Source organism: Oncorhynchus clarkii, chromosome 33, assembly GCF_045791955.1.
Source record: "Oncorhynchus clarkii lewisi isolate Uvic-CL-2024 chromosome 33, UVic_Ocla_1.0, whole genome shotgun sequence".
Taxonomy (NCBI): Eukaryota; Metazoa; Chordata; class Actinopteri; order Salmoniformes; family Salmonidae; genus Oncorhynchus; species Oncorhynchus clarkii.
In genome coordinates, this window is record NC_092179.1 from 35,957,390 (window position 1) to 35,983,054 (window position 25,665).

At 46.1% G+C, this 25,665-nt stretch overlaps 1 protein-coding gene across 1 annotated transcript in view; it reads left to right on the forward strand.

Moving 5' to 3' along the window:
* Positions 1-25,665, forward strand: part of LOC139392980 (PHD finger protein 21B-like) — a 155,578-nt gene that overhangs the window by 70,017 nt on the left and 59,896 nt on the right. The window lies entirely within an intron of this gene.

Here is a 25,665-nt window from a genome sequence, read left to right on the forward strand (position 1 = left end):
ACGACTGGTCTCTATAGCCAGACTGTCCTCTCTGGGCAGCCATGTTTGTCTGTGACGACCGGTCTCTATAGCCAGACTGTCCTCTCTGGGCAGCTAGGTTTGTCTGTGATGACCGGTCTCTATAGCCAGACTGTCCTCTCTGGGCAGCCAGGTTTTGTCTGTGACGACCGGTCTCTATAGCCAGACTGTCCTCTCTGGGCAGCCAGGTTTGTCTGTGATGACCGGTCTCTATAGCCAGACTGTCCTCTCTGGGCAGCCAGGTTTGTCTGTGACGACCGGTCTCTATAACCAGACTGTCCTCTCTGGGCAGCCAGGTTTGTCTGTGATGACCGGTCTCTATAGCCAGACTGTCCTCTCTGGGCAGCCAGGTTTGTCTGTGACGACCGGTCTCTATAGCCAGACTGTCCTCTCTGGGCAGCCAGGTTTGTCTGTGACGACCGGTCTCTATAGCCAGACTGTTCTCTCTGGGCAGCCAGGTTTGTCTGTGACGACCGGTCTCTATAGCCAGACTGTGCTCTCTGGGCAGCCAGGTTTGTCTGTGACGACCGGTCTCTATAGCCAGACTGTGCTCAATGAGTCTGTGCCTAGTCAGTGTTTTCCTAAGTTTTCTATCAGTCACATTGGTCAGATAGTCTGCCACCATGTACTGTCTGTACATTACAACAGACCCTCATCTCATTACAACAACAGACCCTCATCTCATTACAACAGACCCCCATCTCAATACAACAGACCCCCATCTCATTACAACAGACCCCCATTTCATTACAACAGACCCCCATCTCATTACAACAACAGACCCCCATCTCATTACAACAGACCCCCATCTCAATACAACAGACCCCCATCTCATTACAACAGACCCCCATCTCATTACAACAGACCCCCATCTCATTACAACAACAGACCCCCATCTCAATACAACAGACCCCCATCTCAATACAACAACAGACCCCCATTTCATTACAACAGACCCCCATCTCAATACAACAGACCCCCATTTCATTACAACAGACCCCCATCTCAATACAACAACAGACCCCCATCTCATTACAACAGACCCCCATCTCAATACAACAACAGCCTGACATCATTATTGCTCATCCACAATCACTTCAAATTAGATCTACAAGTCAATACCGCCAGTCAATATTTAATTTACTCATAGCAGGTGGCGATTTAGTCTGAACCGATCGTGGTTGATCACTCAACGCTCTCTCTCTCTCTCTCTCTCTCTCTCTGTCTCTCTCCCTGTCTGTCTGTCTGTCTGTCTGTCTGGCTTTCTGTCTGTCTGTCTGTCTGTCTGTCTGTCTGTCTGTCTGTCTGTCTGTGTCTCTCTCTCTGTCTGTCTGTCTGTCTGTCTGTCTGTCTGTCTGTCTGTCTGTCTGTCTGTCTGTCTGTCTCTCTCTCTCTCTCTCTCTCTCTCTCTCTATCTCTCTCTCTCTCTCTCTCTCTCTCTCTCTCTCTCTCTCTCTGTCTCTGTCTCTGTCTCTGTCTCTCTCACTCTCTCTCTCTGTCTCTGTCTCTCTCACTCTCTCTCTCTCGCTGTCTCTCTCTCTCTCCTGCTACGACAGACAGGCAGACAGACAGACAGACAGACAGACAGACAGACAGGGCCTGTGAGAGCCGTGTCCTTCATGTTAGAACACAGCGGACTCTGGGTAGAAGACAGAGTCACGCAGGGAGACCACGGCAATTAGGATGGACACTTGGAGCAGAGAGGGAGGTAGAAGAGGAGGCCGGATAATCAAGGTTGTTAGTTGTTGTCAGACAACAGACAGGAAGCAGACTGACTAAGAGAGAGAGAGAGAGAGAGAGAGAGAGAGAGAGAGAGGTAGAGAGAGAGAGAGAGACAGAGAGAGAGAGAGAGAGGCAGGCAGGCAGGCAGAGATAGACAGAGAGAGAAATAGAGAGCAGAATTAGGCCGATACCCACTAATTATCAAAATCCAGAAAATAAAACCTTCCACAACAAAGCCATCACCTACAGAGAGATGAACCTGGAGAAGAGTCCCCTAAGCAAGCTGGTCCTGGGGCTCTGTTCACAAACACAAACACACCCCACAGAGAGATGAACCTGGAGAAGAGTCCCCTAAGCAAGCTGGTCCTGGGGCTCTGTTCACAAACACAAACACACCCCACAGAGCCCCAGGACAGCAGCACAATTAGACCCAACCAAATCATGAGAAAACAAAAAGATAATTACTTGACACATTGGAAAGAATTAACAAAAAAACAGAGCAAACTAGAATGCTATTTGGCCCTACACAGAGAGTACACAGTGGCAGAATACCTGTCCACTGTGACTGACCCAAACTTAAGGAAAGCTTTGACTATGTACAGACTCAGTGAGCATAGCCTTGCTATTGAGAAAGGCCGCCGTAGGCAGACATGGCTCTCAAGAGAAGACAGGCTATGTGCACACTGCCCACAAAATGAGGTGGAAACTGAGCTGCACTTCCTAACCTCCTGTCCAACGTATGGCCATATTAGAGAGACATATTTCCCTCAGATTACACAGATCCACAAAGAATTTGAAAACAAATCCAATTTTGATAAACTCCCATATCTACTGGGTGAAATTCCACAGTGTGCCATCACAGCAGCAAGATGTGTGACCTGTTGCCACAAGAAAAGGGCAACCAGTGAAGAACAAACACCATTATAAAAACAACCCATATTTATGCTTATTTATTTTCCCTTGTGTACTTTAACTATTTGTACATTGTTACAACACTGTATATATATATATATGTATAATATGACATTTGTAATGTCTTCATTGTTTTGAAATTTCTGTATGTGTCATGTCTACTGTTAATTTTTAATTGTTTATTTCACTTTTGTATAATATCTACCTCACTTGCTTTGGCAATGTTAACACATGTTTCCCATACCAATAAAGCCCTTGAATTGAATTGAATTGAGAGTGGAAGGGAGAGAGAGAGAGAGAGAGAGAGTGGAAGGGAGAGAGAGAGAGAGAGAGAGGGAGAGAGAGAGAGAGAGAGAGAGAGAGAGAGAGAGAGAGAGAGGGAGAGAGAGAGAGAGAGAGAGAGAGAGAGAGGGTAGTTGTACTCTCTCTCCCCTCAGAAGTAGAGGGTAGTTGGACTCTCTCCCCCCTCAGAGGTAGAGGGTAGTTGGACTCTCTCTCCCCTCAGGGCCAGAGTCTAGTCCCCTCAGCTCTGCTCTGTGCCCAAGCTGCCAAACAGAGAGATGCTGCTGAATGAATATTGTCTGTTTCCCATCAGGCCATGTGGGAGACTAGCAGAGACAGACAGGGTGAACTGAGTCCTAACAAAGGGAAGGAGGGGAGTCATCCTTCCTCTCTGTTTTGTGCTTTTTTTTTTCAGAGAGAAATATAGTCTTATAGTCCTGTTGGATTTATTTAAGGCCCACCAGATCATTTACTAAGAAAGAACTCATTAGTTCCTGTCAAGTCAGCAGCTACTCTTCCTGGGGTTTATTATGGATCCCCATTAGTTCCTGTCAAGGCAGCAGCTACTCTTCCTGAGGTTTATTATGGATCCCCATTAGTTCCTGTCAAGGCAGCAGCTACTCTTCCTGGGGTTTATTATGGATCCCCATTAGTTCCTGTCAAGGCAGCAGCTACTCTTCCTGGGGTTTATTATGGATCCCCATTAGTTCCTGTCAAGGCAGCAGCTACTCTTCCTGGGGTTTATTATGGATCCCCATTAGTTCCTGTCAAGGCAGCAGCTACTCTTCCTGGGGTTTATTATGGATCCCCATTAGTTCCTGCCAAGGCAGCAGCTACTCTTCCTGGGGGTTATTATAATTAAGGCAGTTTATACAATTCAAAAAGCATTACATTACATTCACAGATTTCACAACACACTGTGTGCCCTCAGGCCCCTACTTCACCACTACCACATATCTACAATACACTGTGTTCCCCTCAGGCCACTACTCCACAGGCCCCTACTCCTCAGGCCCCTACTCCTCAGGCCCCTACTCCACCACTACTCCTCAGGCCCCTACTCCTCAGGCCCCTACTCCGCAGGCCCCTACTCCACCACTACTCCTCAGGCCCCTACTCCTCAGGCCCCTACTCCTCAGGCCTCTACTCCTCAGGCCTCTACTCCTCAGGCCCCTACTTCTCAGGCCCCTACTCCACCACTACTCCTCAGGCCCCTACTCCTCAGGCCCCTACTCCTCAGGCCCCTACTCCTCAGGCCCCTACTCCACCACTACTCCTCAGGCCCCTACTCCTCAGGCCCCTACTCCTCAGGCCTCTACTCCTCAGGCCTCTACTCCTCAGGCCCCTACTTCTCAGGCCCCTACTCCACCACTACTCCTCAGGCCCCTACTCCTCAGGCCCCTACTCCTCAGGCCCCTACTCCTCAGGCCCCTACTCCACCACTACTCCTCAGGCCCCTACTCCTCAGGCCCCTACTCCTCAGGCCCCTACTCCACCACTAAATCCATGTGTACGCGTGTATTTATATGTTATATGTTTTTTATTTTTTAAATCTCAGCCCGCATCCCCCCAGGAGACCATTTGCCTTTTGAGAGGAGGACGTAAATAAGAATCTGTTCTTAAATGACTCGTTAAATAAATGTTAAATTAAAAAATGAATACACGTAAATGAAATAAATAGTGTGTATGTTATTGTGTGTTTGTGTTGCTTCACAGTCCTAGCTGTGTGCCAGTAGTTTAGACAGACCTCTGGTGACATGTCTTGTGGGGTATGTATGGGTGTCTGAGCTGTGCGCCAGTAGTTCAGACAGACATGTCAACATGTCAATACCTCTCATAAATACAAGTAGTGATGAAGTCAACCTCTCCTCCACTTTGAGCCAGGAGAGATTGACATGCACATTATTAATGTTAGCTCTCTGTGTACATTCAATGGGCCAGCCGTACTGCCCTGTTCTGAGACAAATGTAATTTTCTGAGGTGCTGCTCTGTTCTGAACCAATTGCAAACAAAAAAGTAATTTTTGTGGCACCTGACCCACACGACTGAACAGTAGTCCAGGTAGAAGGTAGAAACTAGAGCCTGCCTTGTTGACAGTGCTGTTAAGAAGGTAGGAACTAGGACCTGCCTTGTTGATAGTGTTGTTAAGAAGGTAGAAACTAGGGCCTGTAGGACCTGCCTTGTTGACAGTGCTGTTAAGAAGGTAGGAACTAGGACCTGCCTTGTTGATAGTGTTGTTAAGAAGGTAGAAACTAGGGCCTGTAGGACCTGCCTTGTTGATAGTGCTGTTAAGAAGGTAGAAACTAGGGCATTTTTGACCTGCATTGTTGATAGTGTTGTTAAGAAGGTAGAAACTAGGGCCTGTAGGACCTGCCTTGTTGATAGTGTTGTTAAGAAGGTAGAAACTAGGACCTGTAGGACCTGCCTTGTTGATAGTGTTGTTAAGAAGGTAGAAACTAGCGCCTGTAGGACCTGCCTTGTTGATAGTGTTGTTAAGAAGGTAGAAACTAGGGCCTGTAGGACCTGCCTTGTTGATAGTGCTGTTAAGAAGGTAGAAACTAGGGCCTGTAGGACCTGCCTTGCTGATAGTGTTGTTAAGAAGGTAGAAACTAGGGCATGTAGGACCTGCCTTGCTGATAGTGTTGTTAAGAAGGTAGAAACTAGCGCCTGTAGGACCTGCCTTGGTGATAGTGTTGTTAAGAAGGTAGAAACTAGGGCCTGTAGGACCTGCCTTGTTGATAGTGTTGTTAAGAAGGTAGAAACTAGAGCCTGTAGGACCTGCCTTGTTGATAGTGTTGTTAAGAAGGTAGAAACTAGGGCCTGTAGGACCTGCCTTGTTGATAGTGTTGTTAAGAAGGTAGAAACTAGGGCCTGTAGGACCTTCCTTGTTGATAGTGTTGTTAAGAAGGTAGAAACTAGGGCCTGTAGGACCTGCCTTGTTGACAGTGCTGATAAGAAGGTAGAAACTAGGACCTGCCTTGTTGATAGTGTTGTTAAGAAGGTAGAAACTAGGGCCTGTAGGACCTGCCTTGTTCATAGTGTTGTTAAGAAGGTAGAAACTAGTCCCTGTAGGACCTGCCTTGTTGATAGTGTTGTTAAGAAGGTAGAAACTAGGGCCTGTAGGACCTGCCTTGTTGATAGTGCTGTTAAGAAGGTAGAAACTAGGGCCTGTAGGACCTGCCTTGTTGACAGTGCTGTTAAGAAGGTAGAAACTAGGACCTGCCTTGTTGATAGTGTTGTTAAGAAGGTAGAAACTAGGGCCTGTAGGACCTGCCTTGTTGACAGTGCTGATAAGAAGGTAGAAACTAGGACCTGCCTTGTTGATAGTGTTGTTAAGAAGGTAGAAACTAGGGCCTGTAGGACCTGCCTTGTTGATAGTGTTGTTAAGAAGGTAGAAACTAGGGCCTGTAGGACCTGCCTTGTTGATAGTGTTGTTAAGAAGGTAGAAACTAGGGCCTGTAGGACCTGCCTTGTTGATAGTGTTGTTAAGAAGGTAGAAACTAGAGCCTGTAGGACCTGCCTTGTTGATAGTGTTGTTAAGAAGGTAGAAACTAGGGCCTGTAGGACCTGCCTTGTTGATAGTGTTGTTAAGAAGGTAGAAACTAGGGCCAGTAGGACCTGCCTTGTTCATAGTGCTGTTAAGAAGGTAGAAACTAGGGCCTGTAGGACCTGCCTTGTTGATAGTGTTGTTAAGAAGGTAGAGCATCAATTTATTATGGACAGACTTCTCCCCATCTTAGCTAGTGTTGTATTAATATGTTTTGACCATGACAGTTTACAATCCAGAGTTACTCCAAGCAGTTTAGTCACCTCAACTTGCTCAATTTCCTCAATTTCCACATGATTTCCACATGATTTATTACATGATTTATTACAATATTTAGTTGAGGTTTGTGCTTTAGTGAATGATTTGTCCCAAATAAAATGCTTTTAGTTTTATAAATATTTAGGGCTAATTTATTCCTTGCCACCCACTCTGAAACTAACTGCAGCTCTTTCTTGAGTGTTGCAGTCATTTCAGTCTCTGTAGTAGCTGACGTGTATAGTGTTGAGTGTTGCAGTCATTTCAGTCTCTGTAGTAGCTGACGTGTATAGTGTTGAGTGTTGCAGTCATTACAGTCACTGTAGTAGCTGATGTGTATAGTGTTGAGTGTTACAGTCATTTCAGTCTCTGTAGTAGCTGACGTGTATAGTGTTGAGTGTTGCAGTCATTTCAGTCTCTGTAGTAGCTGACGTGTATAGTGTTGAGTGTTGCAGTCATTTCAGTCTCTGTAGTAGCTGACGTGTATAGTGTTGAGTGTTGCAGTCATTTCAGTCTCTGTAGTAGCTGACGTGTATAGTGTTGAGTGTTGCAGTCATTTCAGTCTCTGTAGTAGCTGACGTGTATAGTGTTGAGTGTTGCAGTCATTTCAGTCTCTGTAGTAGCTGACGTGTATAGTGTTGAGTGTTGCAGTCATTACAGTCTCTGTAGTAGCTGACGTGTATAGTGTTGAGTGTTGCAGTCATTTCAGTCTCTGTAGTAGCTGACGTGTATAGTATTGAGTGTTGCAGTCATTACAGTCACTGTAGTAGCTGACGTGTATAGTGTTGAGTGTTGCAGTCATTTCAGTCTCTGTAGTAGCTGACGTGTATAGTGTTGAGTGTTACAGTCATTTCAGTCTCTGTAGTAGCTGACGTGTATAGTGTTGAGTGTTGCAGTCATTTCAGTCTCTGTAGTAGCTGACGTGTATAGTGTTGAGTGTTGCAGTCATTTCAGTCTCTGTAGTAGCTGACGTGTATAGTGTTGAGTGTTGCAGTCATTTCAGTCTCTGTAGTAGCTGACGTGTATAGTGTTGAGTGTTGCAGTCATTTCAGTTTCTGTAGTAGCTGACGTGTATAGTGTTGAGTGTTGCAGTCATTTTAGTCTCTGTAGTAGCTGACGTGTATAGTGTTGAGTGTTGCAGTCATTTCAGTCTCTGTAGTAGCTGACGTGTATAGTGTTGAGTGTTGCAGTCATTTCAGTCGCTGTAGTAGCTGACGTGTATAGTGTTGAGTGTTGCAGTCATTTCAGTCTCTGTAGTAGCTGACGTGTATAGTGTTGAGTGTTGCAGTCATTTCAGTCTCTGTAGTAGCTGACGTGTATAGTGTTGAGTGTTGCAGTCATTTCAGTCTCTGTAGTAGCTGACGTGTATAGTGTTGAGTGTTGCAGTCATTTCAGTCTCTGTAGTAGCTGACGTGTATATTGTTGAGTCATCTGCATACATAGACACTCTGGCTTTACTCAAAGCCAATGGCAATTCATTAGTCAAGATTGAACAAATTAATGAGCCTAAACAGCTTCCTTTTTTCAATGCCTGATTCTACCTGGATTATGTTGGAGAGGATTCCATTCTAGAACACCCTCTGTGTTCTGTTACCTGGATTATGTTGGAGAGGCTTCCATTCTAGAACACCCTCTGTGTTCTGTTACCTGGATTATGTTGGAGAGGCTTCCATTCTAGAACACCCTCTGTGTTCTGTTACCTGGATTATGTTGGAGAGGATTCCATTCTAGAACACCCTCTGTGTTCTGTTACCTGGATTATGTTGGAGAGGATTCCATTAGAGAACACCCTCTGTGTTCTGTTACCTGGATTATGTTGGAGAGGATTCCATTCTAGAACACCCTCTGTGTTCTGTTACCTGGATTATGTTGGAGAGGATTCCATTAGAGAACACCCCCTGTGTTCTGTTACCTGGATTATGTTGGAGAGGATTCCATTAGAGAACACCCTCTGTGTTCTGTTACCTGGATTATGTTGGAGAGGATTCCATTAGAGAACACCCTCTGTGTTCTGTTACCTGGATTATGTTGGAGAGGATTCTATTCTAGAACACCCTCTGTGTTCTGTTACCTGGATTATGTTGGAGAGGATTCCATTCTAGAACACCCTCTGTGTTCTGTTACCTGGATTATGTTGGAGGGGCTTCCATTCTAGAACACCCTCTGTGTTCTGTTACCTGGATTATGTTGGAGAGGATTCCATTCTAGAACACCCTCTGTGTTCTGTTACCTGGATTATGTTGGAGAGGATTCCATTCTAGAACACCCTCTGTGTTCTGTTACCTGGATTATGTTGGAGAGGATTCCATTAAAGAACACCCTCTGTGTTCTGTTACCTGGATTATGTTGGAGAGGATTCCATTAGAGAACACCATCTGTGTTCTGTTACCTGGATTATGTTGGAGAGGATTCCATTCTAGAACACCCTCTGTGTTCTGTTACCTGGATTATGTTGGAGAGGATTCCATTCTAGAACACCCTCTGTGTTCTGTTACCTGGATTATGTTGGAGAGGATTCCATTAAAGAACACCCTCTGTGTTCTGTTACCTGGATTATGTTGGAGAGGATTCCATTAGAGAACACCCTCTGTGTTCTGTTACCTGGATTATGTTGGAGAGGATTCCATTCTAGAACACCCTCTGTGTTCTGTTACCTGGATTATGTTGGAGAGGATTCCATTAGAGAACACCCTCTGTGTTCTGTTACCTGGATTATGTTGGAGAGGATTCCATTCTAGAACACCCTCTGTGTTCTGTTACCTGGATTATGTTGGAGAGGATTCCATTCTAGAACACCCTCTGTGTTCTGTTACCTGGATTATGTTGGAGAGGATTCCATTCTAGAACACCCTCTGTGTTCTGTTACCTGGATTATGTTGGAGAGGCTTCCATTCTAGAACACCCTCTGTGTTCTGTTACCTGGATTATGTTGGAGAGGATTCCATGCTAGAACACCCTCTGTGTTCTGTTACCTGGATTATGTTGGAGAGGCTTCCATTAAATAACACCCTCTGTGTTCTGTTACCTGGATTATGTTGGAGAGGATTCCATTCTAGAACACCCTCTGTGTTCTGTTACCTGGATTATGTTGGAGAGGATTCCATTAGAGAACACCCTCTGTGTTCTGTTACCTGGATTATGTTGGAGAGGATTCCATTCTAGAACACCCTCTGTGTTCTGTTACCTGGATTATGTTGGAGAGGATTCCATTCTAGAACACCCTCTGTGTTCTGTTACCTGGATTATGTTGGAGAGGATTCCATTCTAGAACACCCTCTGTGTTCTGTTACCTGGATTATGTTGGAGAGGCTTCCATTCTAGAACACCCTCTGTGTTCTGTTACCTGGATTATGTTGGAGAGGATTCCATTCTAGAACACCCTCTGTGTTCTGTTACCTGGATTATGTTGGAGAGGCTTCCATTAAATAACACCCTCTGTCTTCTGTTACCTGGATTATGTTGGAGAGGATTCCATTCTAGAACACCCTCTGTGTTCTGTTACCTGGATTATGTTGGAGAGGCTTCCATTCTAGAACACCCTCTGTGTTCTGTTACCTGGATTATGTTGGAGAGGCTTCCATTCTAGAACACCCTCTGTGTTCGGTTACCTGGATTATGTTGGAGAGGATTCCATTCTAGAACACCCTCTGTGTTCTGTTACCTGGATTATGTTGGAGAGGATTCCATTCTAGAACACCCTCTGTGTTCTGTTACCTGGATTATGTTGGAGAGGATTCCATTAGAGAACACCCTCTGTGTTCTGTTACCTGGATTATGTTGGAGAGGCTTCCATTCTAGAACACCCTCTGTGTTCTGTTACCTGGATTATGTTGGAGAGGCTTCCATTCTAGAACACCCTCTGTGTTCTGTTACCTGGATTATGTTGGAGAGGATTCCATTCTAGAACACCCTCTGTGTTCTGTTAGACAGGTAACTCTTCATTCCACATTATAGCAGGGGGTGTAAAGCCATAACACATACGTTTGTCCAGCAGCAAACTACGATCGATAAATGTCAAAAAGCCACACGGAAGTCTAACAAAACAGCCCCCACATTTCTCTCAGCCAATCATCATTTACTGTAGAGCCCTACTGGTATTGGTCAGAAGAAGTGCACTGTGGGAATCGGTGCCATTTGGCTAGCAGCGACGTGATCCACACCGGACTGTTCTTACGACTCCTCTTTCCCTTAATGTTTGACCTCTTCTGACCAGATACCACTAGAGGGAATAGGGACCATCTTTCCCTTAATGTTTGACCTCTTCTGACCAGATACCACTAGAGGGAATAGGGACCATCTTTCCCTTAATGTTTGACCTCTTCTGACCAGATACCACTAGAGGGAATAGGGACCATCTTTCCCTTAATGTTTGACCTCTTCTGACCAGATACCACTAGAGGGAATAGGGACCATCTTTCCCTTAATGTTTGACCTCTTCTGACCAGATACCACTAGAGGGAATAGGGACCATCTTTCCCTTAATGTTTGACCTCTTCTGACCAGATGCCACTAGAGGGAATAGGGACCATCTTTCCCTTAATGTTTGACCTCTTCTGACCAGATACCACTAGAGGGAATAGGGACCATCTTTCCATTTATGTTTGACCTCTTCTGACCAGATACCACTAGAGGGAATAGGGACCATCTTTCCCTTAATGTTTGACCTCTTCTGACCAGATACCACTAGAGGGAATAGGGACCATCTGGGACTCAGAGGAGGCCAAGGAGTGAACCATCTGGGACTCAGGCTAAGAGGAGGCCAAGGAGTGAACCATCTGGAACTCAGAGGAGGCCAAGGAGTGAACCATCTGGGACTCAGAGGAGGCCAAGGAGTGAACCATCTGGGACTCAGAGGAGGCCAAGGAGTGAACCATCTGGGACTCAGAGGAGGCCAAGGAGTGAACCATCTGGGACTCAGGCTAAGAGGAGGCCAAGGAGTGAACCATCTGGGGCTCGGAGCAGGCCAAGGAGTGAACCATCTGGGTCTCAGGCTAAAAGGAGGCCAAGGAGTGAACCATCTGGGGCTCGGAGCAGGCCAAGGAGTGAACCATCTGGGACTCAGAGGAGGCCAAGGAGTGAACCACCTGGGACTCAGAGGATGCCAAGGAGTGAACCATCTGGGACTCAGAGGAGGCCAAGGAGTGAACCATCTGGGACTCAGAGGAGGCCAAGGAGTGAACCATCTGGGACTCAGAGGAGCCCAAGGAGTGAACCATCTGGGACTCAGAGGAGGCCAAGGATTGAACCATCTGGTACTCAGAGGAGGCCAAGGAGTGAACCATCTGGGACTCAGAGGAGGCCAAGGAGTGAACCATCTGGGACTCAGAGGAGGCCAAGGAGTGAACCATCTGGGACTCAGAGGAGGCCAAGGAGTGAACCATCTGGGACTCAGAGGAGGCCAAGGAGTGAACCATCTGGGACTCAGGCTAAGAGGAGGCCAAGGAGTGAACCATCTGGGGCTCGGAGCAGGCCAAGGAGTGAACCATCTGGGACTCAGAGGAGGCCAAGGAGTGAACCACCTGGGACTCAGAGGAGGCCAAGGAGTGAACCATCTGGGACTCAGAGGAGGCCAAGGAGTGAACCATCTGGGACTCAGAGGAGGCCAAGGAGTGAACCATCTGGGACGCAGGCTAAGAGGAGGCCAAGGAGTGAACTCTCCTACAGTGTGATGGTAGATCCAGGGGGAGAGAGGGGGAGAGAGAGGGAGAGGCAGAGAGAGAGGGGGCAGGAGGGGGATAGAGAGGGAGAGAGAGGGAGAGAGTGAGGAAGAAGGGGGGGAGTGAGAGAGAGAGAGAGAGGGATAGGGAGAGAGATAGATAGAGAGAGATAGAGAGAGAGAGGGATAGAGATAGGGATAGAGAGATGGATAGAGATAGGGATAGAGAGAGAGAGTGATAGATAGAGAGAGATAGAGAGGGAGAGAGATAGATAGAGAGAGGGAGAGAGAGTGGGAAAGGGAGAGAGAGACAGAGAGAGGGAGAGAGAGGGTGAGGGAGCTAGAGAGGGAGAGAGGGTGAGGGAGAGGGAGCGAGAGACGGACAGAGAGAGAGAGAGAAGTGTTTTCTCTCATTTATTTTCTGGTGTGTATTTCCAGAGTTCATCATTCTGCATTTATTTAGAAGCTCCCACTGTGTGAGTGTTCAGTAGCAATCTGTGATCCAATCACAGTCTGTCAACTGCAATATTTGTCTTTCCAAGACACCAAGTACAGTCGTGGCCAAAAGTTATGAGAATGACACAAATATTCATTTCCACAAAGTTTGCTGCTTCAGAGTCTTCAGATATTTTTTTGTCAGATATTAGTATGGAATACTGAAGTATAATTACAGGCATTTCATAAGTGTCAAAGGCTTTTATTGACAATTACATGAAGTTGATGCAAAGAGTCAATATTTGCAGTGTTGACCCTTCTTTTTCAAGACCTCTGCAATCCTCCCTGGCATGCTGTCAATTAACTTCTGGGCCACATCCTGACTGATGGCAGCCCATTCTTACACAATCAATGCTTGGAGTTTGTCAGAATTTGTGGGTTTTTTGTTTGTCCACCCGTCTCTTGAGGATTGACCACAAGTTCTCAATGGGATTAAGGTCTGTGGAGTTTCCTGGCCATGTACCCAAAATATCGATGTTTTGTTCCCCGAGCCACTTAGTCATCACTTTTGCCTTATGGCAAGGTGCTCTGTCATGCTGGAAAAGGCATTGTTTGTCACCAAACTGTTCCTGGATGGTTGGGAGACGTTGCTCTCGGAGGATGTGTTGGTATCATTCTTTATTCATGGCTGTGTTCTTAGGCAAAATTGTGAGTGAGCCCACTCCCTTGGCTGAGAAGCAACCCCACACATGAATGGTCTCAGGATGCTTTACTGTTGGCATGACACAGGACTGATGGTAGCGCTCACCTTGTCTTCTCCAGACAAGCTTTATTTCCAGATCCCCCAAACAATGGGAAAGGGGATTCATCAGAGAAAATGACTTTACCCCAGTCCTTAGCAGTCCAATCCCTGTACCTTTTGTAGAGAGAGGTACTGTTGGGGGGTAGCTAGTGACTGTCTGACTGGATGGGGACTGGGGGTAGAGAGAGGTACTGTTGGGAGTACCTAGTGACTGTCTGACTGGGGGTAGAGAGAGGTACTGTTGGGAGTACCTAGTGACTGTCTGACTGGAGGTAGAGAGAGGTACTGTTGGGAGTACATAGTGACTGTCTGACTGGAGGTAAAGAGAGGTACTGTTGGGAGTACGTAGTGACTGTCTGACTGGATCGGGACTGTAGAGAGAGGTACTGTTGGGAGTACCTAGTGACTGTCTGACTGGGGGTAGAGAGAGGTACTGTTGGGAGTACCTAGTGACTGTCTGACTGGATGGGGACTGGGGGTAGAGAGAGGTACTGTTGGGAGTACCTAGTGACTGTCTGACTGGATGGGGACTTCTGTCTATTCTCTATTCCTCTCCTCCTGTCTATTCTCTATTCCTCTCCTCCTGTCTATTCTCTATTCCTCTCCTCCTGTCTATTCTCTATTCCTCTCCTCCTGTCTATTCTCTATTCCTCTCCTCCTGTCTATTCTCTATTCCTCTCCTCCTGTCTATTCTCTATTCCTCTCCTCCTCCTGTCTATTCTCTATTCCTCTCCTCCTCCTGTCTATTCTCTATTCCTCTCCTCCTCCTGTCTATTCTCTATTCCTCTCCTCCTCCTGTCTATTCTCTATTCCTCTCCTCCTGTCTATTCTCTATTCCTCTCCTCCTGTCTATTCTCTATTCCTCTCCTCCTCCTGTCTATTCTCTATTCCTCTCCTCCTCCTGTCTATTCCTCTCCTCCTCCTGTCTATTCTCTATTCTTCTCCTCCTAAACCAAATAAACATTTATTCTGGGTAGCACAGCCTGTGAAAATATGTATTTTTCAAACAAGAGGCTGAAAGGTTTGAAGATGCGAGGCGAGGCGAAGGGGCCGTTTTCTTCAACCTTTCACCCTCGCCCATCTTCTTTTTAACTAGTTCATATTATCTCTGACACTTGGTTCTGCCCCAGCTGAAAAGGCAATTATCTCAGATAGAGAGTTGATTAAACATTCAGACTGATACACATCTTGATGACAGATGGAATCGAACAACAGTCATTCTGTGTCTTGGCTGGAAAATAGATTGAAAACACCACACAGGACCGGACAAATCACATGTTATTGATCACAAACACCACACAGGACCGTACAAATCACATGTTATTGGTCACATGGTTAGCAGATGTTATTGGTCACATGGTTAGCAGATGTTATTGGTCACATGGTTAGCAGATGTTATTGGTCACATGGTTAGCAGATGTTATTGGTCACATGGTTAGCAGATGTTATTGGTCACATGGTTAGCAGATGTTATTGGTCACATACACATGGTTAGCAGATGTTAATGGTCACATGGTTAGCAGATGTTATTGGTCACATGGTTAGCAGATGTTATTGGTCACATGGTTAGCAGATGTTATTGGTCACCTGGTTAGCAGATGTTATTGGTCACATGGTTAGCAGATGTTATTGGTCACATGGTTAGCAGATGTTATTGGTCACATGGTTAGCAGATGTTATTGGTCACATGGTTAGCAGATGTTATTGGTCACATGGTTAGCAGATGTTATTGGTCACATGGTTAGCAGATGTTATTGGTCACATGGTTAGCAGATGTTATTGGTCACATGGTTAGCAGATGTTATTGGTCACATGGTTAGCAGATGTTATTGGTCACATGGTTAGCAGATGTTATTGGTCACATGGTTAGCAGATGTTATTGGTCACATGGTTAGCAGATGTTATTGGTCACATGGTTAGCAGATGTTATTGGTCACATACACATGGTTAGCAGATGTTATTGGTCACATGGTTAGCAGATGTTATTGGTCACATACACCACATGGTTAGCAGATGTTATTGGTCACATGGTTAGCAGATGTTATTGGTCACATACACCACATGGTTAGCAGATGTTATTGGTCACATACACCACATGGTTAGCAGATGTTATTGGTCACATACACCACATGGTTAGCAGATGTTATTGGTCACATACACCACATGGTTAGCAGATGTTATTGGTCACATACACCACATGGTTAGCAGATGTTATTGGTCACATGGTTAGCAGATGTTATTGGTCACATACACCACATGGTTAGCAGATGTTATTGGTCACATACACATGGTTAGCAGATGTTATTGGTCACATGGTTAGCAGATGTTATTGGTCACATGGTTAGCAGATGTTATTGGTCACATGGTTAGCAGATGTTATTGGTCACATACACATGGTTAGCAGATGTTAATGGTCACATGGTTAGCAGATGTTATTGGTCACATGGTTAGCAGATGTTATTGGTCACATGGTTAGCAGATGTTATTGGTCACCTGGTTAGCAGATGTTATTGGTCACATGGTTAGCAGATGTTATTGGTCACATGGTTAGCAGATGTTATTGGTCACATGGTTAGCAGATGTTATTGGTCACATGGTTAGCAGATGTTATTGGTCACATGGTTAGCAGATGTTATTGGTCACATGGTTAGCAGATGTTATTGGTCACATGGTTAGCAGATGTTATTGGTCACATGGTTAGCAGATGTTATTGGTCACATGGTTAGCAGATGTTATTGGTCACATGGTTAGCAGATGTTATTGGTCACATGGTTAGCAGATGTTATTGGTCACATGGTTAGCAGATGTTATTGGTCACATGGTTAGCAGATGTTATTGGTCACATACACATGTTTAGCAGATGTTATTGGTCACATGGTTAGCAGATGTTATTGGTCACATACACCACATGGTTAGCAGATGTTATTGGTCACATGGTTAGCAGATGTTATTGGTCACATACACCACATGGTTAGCAGATGTTATTGGTCACATACACCACATGGTTAGCAGATGTTATTGGTCACATACACCACATGGTTAGCAGATGTTATTGGTCACATACACCACATGGTTAGCAGATGTTATTGGTCACATACACCACATGGTTAGCAGATGTTATTGGTCACATGGTTAGCAGATGTTATTGGTCACATACACCACATGGTTAGCAGATGTTATTGGTCACATACACATGGTTAGCAGATGTTATTGGTCACATGGTTAGCAGATGTTATTGGTCACATACACCACATGGTTAGCAGATGTTATTGGTCACATACACCACATGGTTAGCAGATGTGAGTTTAGTGAAATGCTTCTGCTTCTAGTTCTGACCTTGCAGTAGTATCTGACAGGTAGTATCTGACAAGTAATATAACAAATTCACAACAACTACCTTATAAACCCAAGAGCAAAGGAATGAATAAGAATATGTACATATAACTATATGGATGAGCGATGGCCGTGCGGCATAGGCAAGATGCAGTAGATGGTATAGAGTACAGTATATACATATGAGATGAGTAATGTAGGGTATGTAAACAAAGTGGCATAGTTTAAAGTGGCTAGTGATACATGTATTACATAAAGATGCAGTAGATGATATAGAGTACAGTATATACGTATACATATGAGATGAATAATGTAGGGTATGTAAACATTATATCAAGTGACATTGTTTACAGTGACTAGTGATACATTTATTACATCCCATTTTTAGTTATTAAAATGGCTAGAGATTGAGTCAGTGTGTTGGCATCAGCCACTCAATGTTAGTGGTGGCTGTCTAACAGTCTGATGGCCTTGAGATAGGAGCTGATTTTCAATCTCTCGGTCCCAGCTTTGATGCATCTGTACTGACCTCGCCTTCTGGATGATAGCGGGGTGAACAGGCAGTGGCTCGGGTGGTTGTTGTCCTTGATGATCTTTATGGCCTTCCTGTGACATCGGGTGGTGTAGGTGTCCTGGAGGGCAGGTAGTTTGCCCCCGGTGATGCATTGTGCAGACCTCACTACCCTTTGGAGAGCCTTACGGTTGTGGGCGGAGCAGTTGCCGTACAAGGCGGTGATACAGCCCGACAGGATGCTCTCGATTGTGCATCTGTAGAAGTTTGTGAGTGCTTTTGGTGACAAGCCAAATTTCTTCAGCCTCCTGAGGTTGAAGAGGCGCTGCTGCGCCTTCTTCACAATGCTGTCTGTGTGAGTGGACCAATTCAGTTTGTCTGTGATGTGTATGCCGAGGAACTTAACCACTTGTGTGGGTAGAGTCCAGTGTGTTCATGTTGTGTTCCAGTGTAGTGTTCCAGTATAGTGTTCCAGTGTAGTGTTCCAGTATAGTGTTCCAGTGAAGTGTTCCAGTATAGTGTTCCAGTATAGTGTTCCAGTGTAGTGTTCCAGTGTAGTGTTCCAGTATAGTGTTCCAGTGAAGTGTTCCAGTATAGTGTTCCAGTATAGTGTTCCAGTGTAGTGTTCCAGTGAAGCTTTCCAGTATAGTGTTCCAGTGTAGTGTTCCAGTGAAGTGTTCCAGTATAGTGTTCCAGTATAGTGTTCCAGTGTAGTGTTCCACACGTGTTCCAGTGTAGTGTTCCAGTGTAGTGTTCCAGTGAAGTGTTCCAGTATAGTGTTCCAGTATAGTGTTCCAGTGTAGTGTTCCAGTGTAGTGTTCCAGTATGGTGTTCCAGTGTAGTGTTCCACATGTTGTCCAGTGTAGTGTTCCAGTGTAGTGTTCCAGTGAAGTGTTCCAGTATAGTGTTCCAGTGTAGTGTTCCAGTGTAGTGTTCCAGTGAAGTGTTCCAGTATAGTAATCCAGTATAGTGTTCCAGTGTAGTGTTCCAGTGAAGTGTTCCAGTATAGTGTTCCAGTGTAGTGTTCCAGTGTAGTGTTCCAGTGTAGTGTTCCAGTATAGTGTTCCAGTGTAGTGTTCCAGTATAGTGTTCCAGTGTATTGTTCCAGTGTAGTGTTCCAGTATTGTGTTCCAGTGAATTGTTCCAGTATAGTGTTCCAGTGTAGTGTTCCAGTATTGTGTTCCAGTATAGTGTTCCAGTGGATTGTTCCAGTATAGTGTTCCAGTGTAGTTTTCCAGTGAAGTTTTCCAGTATAGTGTTCCAGTGTAGTGTTCCAGTGAAGTGTTCCAGTATGGTGTTCCAGTGTAGTGTTCCACACGTGTTCCAGTGTAGTGTTCCAGTGTAGTGTTCCAGTGAAGTGTTCCAGTATAGTGTTCCAGTGTAGTGTTCCAGTGTAGTGTTCCAGTGAAGTGTTCCAGTATAGTGTTCCAGTGTAGTGTTCCAGTATGGTGTTCCAGTGTAGTGTTCCAGAGAAGTGTTCCAGTATAGTGTTCCAGTGAAGTGTTCCAGTATAGTGTTCCAGTGAAGTGTTCCAGTATAGTGTTCCAGTATAGTGTTCCAGTGTAGTGTTCCACATGTTGTCCAGTGTAGTGTTCCATTGTAGTGTTCCAGTGAAGTGTTCCAGTATAGTGTTCCAGTGTAGTGTTCCAGTGTAGTGTTCCAGTGAAGTGTTCCAGTATAGTAATCCAGTATAGTGTTCCAGTGTAGTGTTCCAGTGTAGTGTTCCAGTGACGTGTTCCAGTATAGTACTTCAGTATAGTGTTCCAGTGTAGTGTTCCAGTGTAGTGTTCCAGTGTAGTGTTCCAGTATAATGTTCCAGTGTAGTGTTCCAGTATAGTGTTCCAGTGTAGTGTTCCAGTATTGTGTTCCAGTGAAGTGTTCCAGTGTAGTGTTCCAGTGTAGTGTTCCAGTATAGTGTTCCAGTGGAGTGTTCCAGTATAGTGTTCCAGTATAGTGTTCCAGTGGAGTGTTCCAGTGTAGTGTTCCAGTGTAGTGTTCCAGTGTAGTGTTCCAGTGGAGTGTTCCAGTGTAGTGTTCCAGTGTATTGTTTCAGTGTAGTGTTCCAGTATTGTCTTCCACTGTAGTGTTCCAGTGTAGTGTGCCAGTGTAGTGTTCCACACGTGCTCCAGTATTGTGTTCCAGTGTAGTGTTCCAGTGTAGTGTTCCAGTGTAGTGTCCCAGTGCAGTGTTCCAGTGTAGTGTTCCACACGTGTTCCACACGTGTTCCAGTATAGTGTTCCAGTGTAGTGTTCCAGTGTAGTGTTCCAGTATTGTGTTCCAGTGTAGTGTTCAACACTTGTTCCAGTGTAGTGTTCTAGTGTAGTGTTCCAGTATTGTGTTCTAGTATTGTGTTCCAATGTAGTGTTCCAGTGTAGTGTTCCAGTATTGTGTTCCAGTGTAGTGTTCCAGTGTAGTGTTCCAGTGTTGTGTTCCAGTGTTGTGTTCCAATTTTTGTTCTGGTATTGTGTTCCAGTATTGTGTTCCAGTATTGTGTTCCAGTATAGTTTTCCACACGTGCTCCAGTGTTTTGTTTCAATGTTTTGTTCCAGTATTGTGTTCCAGTATTGTGTTCTAGTATTGTGTTCCAGTATTGTGTTCCAGTATTGTGTTCCAGTATTGTGTTCCAGTATTGTGTTCCAGTGTGCCTGTGTGTTGAATGGATTTCCTCCTGAAGTTATCCTGGCAGTGCCACCATGGCCTGATGCTTATTATCAGGGCAAACAGAGAGAGAGAGTCCTGGCCCTACGCCCAGAGAGACCCTGCCACCCCTGGAGCTATGCACAGAGAGAAGCACCCAGCCTGGGGGGGAGAGAAGCAGGGAGAGCAGGGTTCCTGGTGCTTCAATATGGAGCCTCAGCCAAAACACATACAGCATAGAGAGCCCAGAGCCCCCCCCCCCCCCCCCCCTGTGGTAATCCCATGCCCTCTCTGGGTGACCCCAACTGGGTTAGGGTCCTGAGGGGAGCACACCTGCGTGTTTATTAAAACAGTGGACCTGAAGGCCCACATCTGCAGTAGGATCTACCGCCTCCTACAGCTGGAGGTAGAGAACAGGACTCAGTAGGATCTACCACCCCCTACAGCTGGAGGTAGAGAACAGGACTCAGTAGGATCTACCACCTCCTACAGCTGGAGGTAGAGAACAGGACTCAGTAGGATCTACCACAGAGAGAGAGAAGAGAGAGTGTCTGGAGGAAGGTGTGGCTGACCTTCTGTCCAACACAGGGCAGCAGTAGGATCTACCACCTCCTACAGCTGGAGGTAGAGTACAGGACTCAGTAGGATCTACCACAGAGAGAGAGAAGAGAGAGTGTCTGGAGGAAGGTGTGGCTGACCTTCTGTCCAACACAGGGCAGCAGTAGGATCTACCACCTCCTACAGCTGGAGGTAGAGAACAGGACTCAGTAGGATCTACCACAGAGAGAGAGAAGAGAGAGTGTCTGGAGGAAGGTGTGGCTGACCTTCTGTCCAACACAGGGCAGCAGTAGGATCTACCACCTCCTACAGCTGGAGGTAGAGAACAGGACTCAGTAGGATCTACCACAGAGAGAGAGAAGAGAGAGTGTCTGGAGGAAGGTGTGGCTGACCTTCTGTCCAACACAGGGCAGCAGTAGGATCTACCACCTCCTACAGCTGGAGGTAGAGTACAGGACTCAGTAGGATCTACCACCTCCCACAGCTGGAGGTAGAGAACAGGACTCAGTACCACCTCCCACAGCTGGAGGTAGAGAACAGGTCTCAGTAGGATCTACTACAGCTGGAGATAGAGAACAGGACTCAGTAGGATCTACCACAGAGAGAGAGAAGATAGAGTGTCTGGAGGAAGGTGTGGCTGACCTGAGAGAAGCCTGTCACCCTTCTGCCAGACCAGCCAGCCAGTCTGTCATTAGACTGTTCAGGGGGACGTGTGTGTTTGTGTGTATGTGTGTGTGTGTGTGTGTGTCTGTGTGTGTGTGTGTGTGTGTGTGTGTGTGTGTGTGTGTGAGGATGAAAGGTGTGTGGCAAGCAGAGGTTGATGTAAGAGAATGATGTCTAATTCACAGGAAGACGAAACAAGATATAGAGGAAGACACACACACACACACACACACACACACACACACACACACACACACACACACACACACACACACACACACACACACACACACACACACACACACACACACACACGTCTAGGGAAGAGTATGTGAACATTCTTTCAGGGACACTACTTCCTCTTTTCTCCTCCAATCACAAGGCTTTGTCAGAGAGAAGCCAGTTCCCCTCAGTCATCGCCATAACAACACCTGAACGCCTGCAGCCTGACTGCTGATTGGTTATGGTAGACACGTACACACACAGACACAGTATGACACGCACACACACAGTATGACAAGTACACACATTATGGTGTGTAAGACCCTTCACAGGTCTGTGAGACAAATCAAACTAAGTCTGTTTCTGCTGTGTGAATCAGCAGGTTGAGGAACAGTCATCGATGGTACTGCTACCACAGTGTAGAGGACAGCAGGTCCACCTCTAGTACTACTACCACAGTGTAGAGGACAGTAGTACTACTACCACAGTGTAGAGGACAGCAGGTCCACCTCTAGTACTACTACCACAGTGTAGAGGACAGTAGTACTACTACCACAGTGTAGAGGACAGCAGGTCCACCTCTAGTACTACTACCACAGTGTAGAGGACAGTAGTACTACTACCACAGTGTAGAGGACAGCAGGTCCACCTCTAGTACTACTACCACAGTGTAGAGGACAGTAGTACTACTACCACAGTGTAGAGGACAGCAGGTCCACCTCTAGTACTACTACCACAGTGTAGAGGACAGTAGTACTACTACCACAGTGTAGAGGACAGCAGGTCCACCTCTAGTACTACTACCACAGTGTAGAGGACAGTAGTACTACTACCACAGTGTAGAGGACAGCAGGTCCACCTCTAGTACTACTACCACAGTGTAGAGGACAGTAGTACTACTGCCACAGTGTAGAGGACAGCAGGTCCACCTCTAGTACTACTACCACAGTGTAGAGGATCCCCATCTCTCTCTCTGTCTCTCTCTACCTCTCTCTCTCTACCCCTCCCTCTCTCTACCCCCCGCTCTCTCTACCTCTCTCTCTCTACCCCTCCCTCTCTCTACCCCCCCCCCTCTCTCTCTACCTCTCTCTACCTCTCTCTACCTCTCTCTACCTCTCTCTGTCTGTCTCTCTCTCTCTGTAGTGTAGTGTGTGTGTTATATGAGGCTTTTAGAGCACTATATTGGACAGACTTTGGCTTTCTGTTCTGTTTTACACTTCCATCGTCCAGCTTCTGCTTTCAGTACTAGATTCACATTCTGATCCTTTGATTGGGTGGACAACATGTCAGTTCATGTGGCAAGAGCTCTGATAGGCTGGAGGACATCCTCCGGAAGTTGTAATAATTACTGTGTAAGTCTATGGAACCATGAGCCTCCTAGGTTTTGTATTAAAGCCAATGTACCCAGAGGAGGACGGAAGCTAGCTGTCCTCCAGGCTACACCATGGTGCTACCCTACAGAGTGCTGTTGAGGCTACTGTAGGCATTCATGACGAAATAGTGTGTTTTAATAAATTATTTGGTAGCTTTACTATATTTAGTTTTATCTAAAAAATGGAAAACTTTTTGATTGTTTCACTATTTTATATTTGTATGAAATTCACGGATTAATATGGTCCTCCTCCCCTTTCCTCCCCCGAGGAGCCTCAACTGCCTTCACGTGAGCATTTGTACGTGTGTATTTGTCTTAGTGTGTGTTGAATGTTTTAAATCACTGTGTTGTCTTGTCTATAGAGGTTCTTGGACTCTGCAGTAAAACAGCAGCACATAACGATGAATAGCCAGCCCCCAGTTCATTCATCTATACTGCCACCGTTAATCACTACCACCTCCCACAGCTGAGGTAGAGTACAGGACTCAGTACCACCTCCCACAGCTGGAGGTAGAGAACAGGACTCAGTACCACCTCCCACAGCTGGAGGTAGAGAACAGGACTCAGTACCACCTCCCACAGCTGGAGGTAGAGAACAGGACTCAGTACCACCTCCCACAGCTGGAGGTAGAGAACAGGACTCAGTACCACCTCCCACAGCTGGAGGTAGAGAACAGGACTCAGTACCACCTCCCACAGCTGGAGGTAGAGAACAGGACTCAGTACCACCTCCCACAGCTGGAGGTAGAGAACAGGACTCAGTACCACCTCCTACAGCTGGAGGTAGAGAACTGCTGACAGTAAAACAGCAGCCATAACGATGAATAGCCCCCAGTTCATTCATCTATACTGCCACCGTTAATCACTACAACACTGGAACATCAACATTATAATCCTGCAGGAGAAAAGGGACGATTCTCTTATAGGAGAGTAAAGGACGAATGGGACAAGGCTTCTCTCTTTGCAGGCCTAGATTATTAAGGCTCACAGATTCAGTGTGTGTGTGTGTGTGTGTGTGTGTGTGTGTGTGTGTGTGTGTCAGTAATGAACAAGTCAACCAAGCAGAGTAAACAACGTGGAACTAGAAATGAAGACGAAACAACAACATGCTGATGAACACATCCAAATCCTGATCCACATCCTGATCCACATCCACATCATGATCCACATACTGATCCACATCCTGATCCACATTCACATCCTGATCCACATCCTGATCCACATCCACATCCTGATACACATCCTGATACACATCCACATCCTGATCCACATCCTGATCCACATCCTGATTCACATCCTGATCCACATCCACATCCTGATCCTGATCCACATCCACATCCTGATCCAAAACCACATCCTGATTCACACCCTGATCCACATCCTGATCCACATCCACATCCTGATACACATCCTGATACACATCCACATCCTGATCCATATCCTGATTCTGATCCACATCCACATCCACACCCTGATCCAAATCCACATCCTGATCAACATACTGATCCACATCCTGATCCACATCCACATCCTGATCCACAGGTCCTGATCCACATCCACATCCTGATCCACATCCGATTCCACATCCTTATCCACATCCTGATCCACATCCACACCCCGATTCACATCCTGATCCACATCCACACCCTGATCCACATCCAGATCCTCATCCACATCCTGATCCTGATCCACATCCTGATCCACATCCTGATCCACAACCTGATTCACACCCTAATCCACATCCTGTTCCACATCCTGATCCACATCCACATCCTGATCCACATCCTCATCCTGATTCACATCCTGATCCACATCCACATCCTGATGCACATCCACATCCTGATACACATCCTGATTCTGATCCACATCCACATCCTGATCCACATCCTGATCCACATCCACATCCTGATCCACATCCTGATCCACATCCACATCCTGATCCACATCCACATCCTGATCCACATCCACTTCAACATCCTGATCTACATCCTGATCCACATCGACATACTGATCCACATCAACATCCTGATCCACATCCACATCCTGATCCACATCCTGATCCATATCCATGTCCTGATCCACATCCTGATCCATATCCACATCCACATCCACATCCTGATCCTGATCCACATCAACATCCTGATCCACATCCACATCCTGATCCACATTCTGACCCACATCAACTTCCTGATCCACCTCCACATTCTGATCCTGATCCACATCCACATCCTCATTCACATTCTGACCCACATCAACTTCCTGATCCACCTCCACATCCTGATCCACATCCGCATCCTGATCCACATGCACACCCTGATCCACATCCTTATCCACATCCACATCCATATTCACATCCTGATCCACATCTTGATCAACATCCACATCCTGATCCACATCTACATCCTGATCCACATCCTGATCCACATCCACATCCTGATCCACATCCACATCCTGATCCATATCCACATCCTGATCCACATCCTGATCCACATCCACATCCTGATCCACATCCACATCCTGATCCATATCCACATCCACATCCTGATCCACATCCTGATCCACATCCTGATGGATTGTGTTTTCTATTTGTTGACTTGTCATTTCCATGAATCCACCCTGCACCAAAGATGGAGGAGGGAGGGAGGGAGAGGGGGGAGGAAGGAGAGAGAGGGGGAGAGGGGGTAGAGAGAGGGGGAGAGGGAGGGAGGGAGAGAGAGGAGAGAGAGAGAGAATGAAAGAG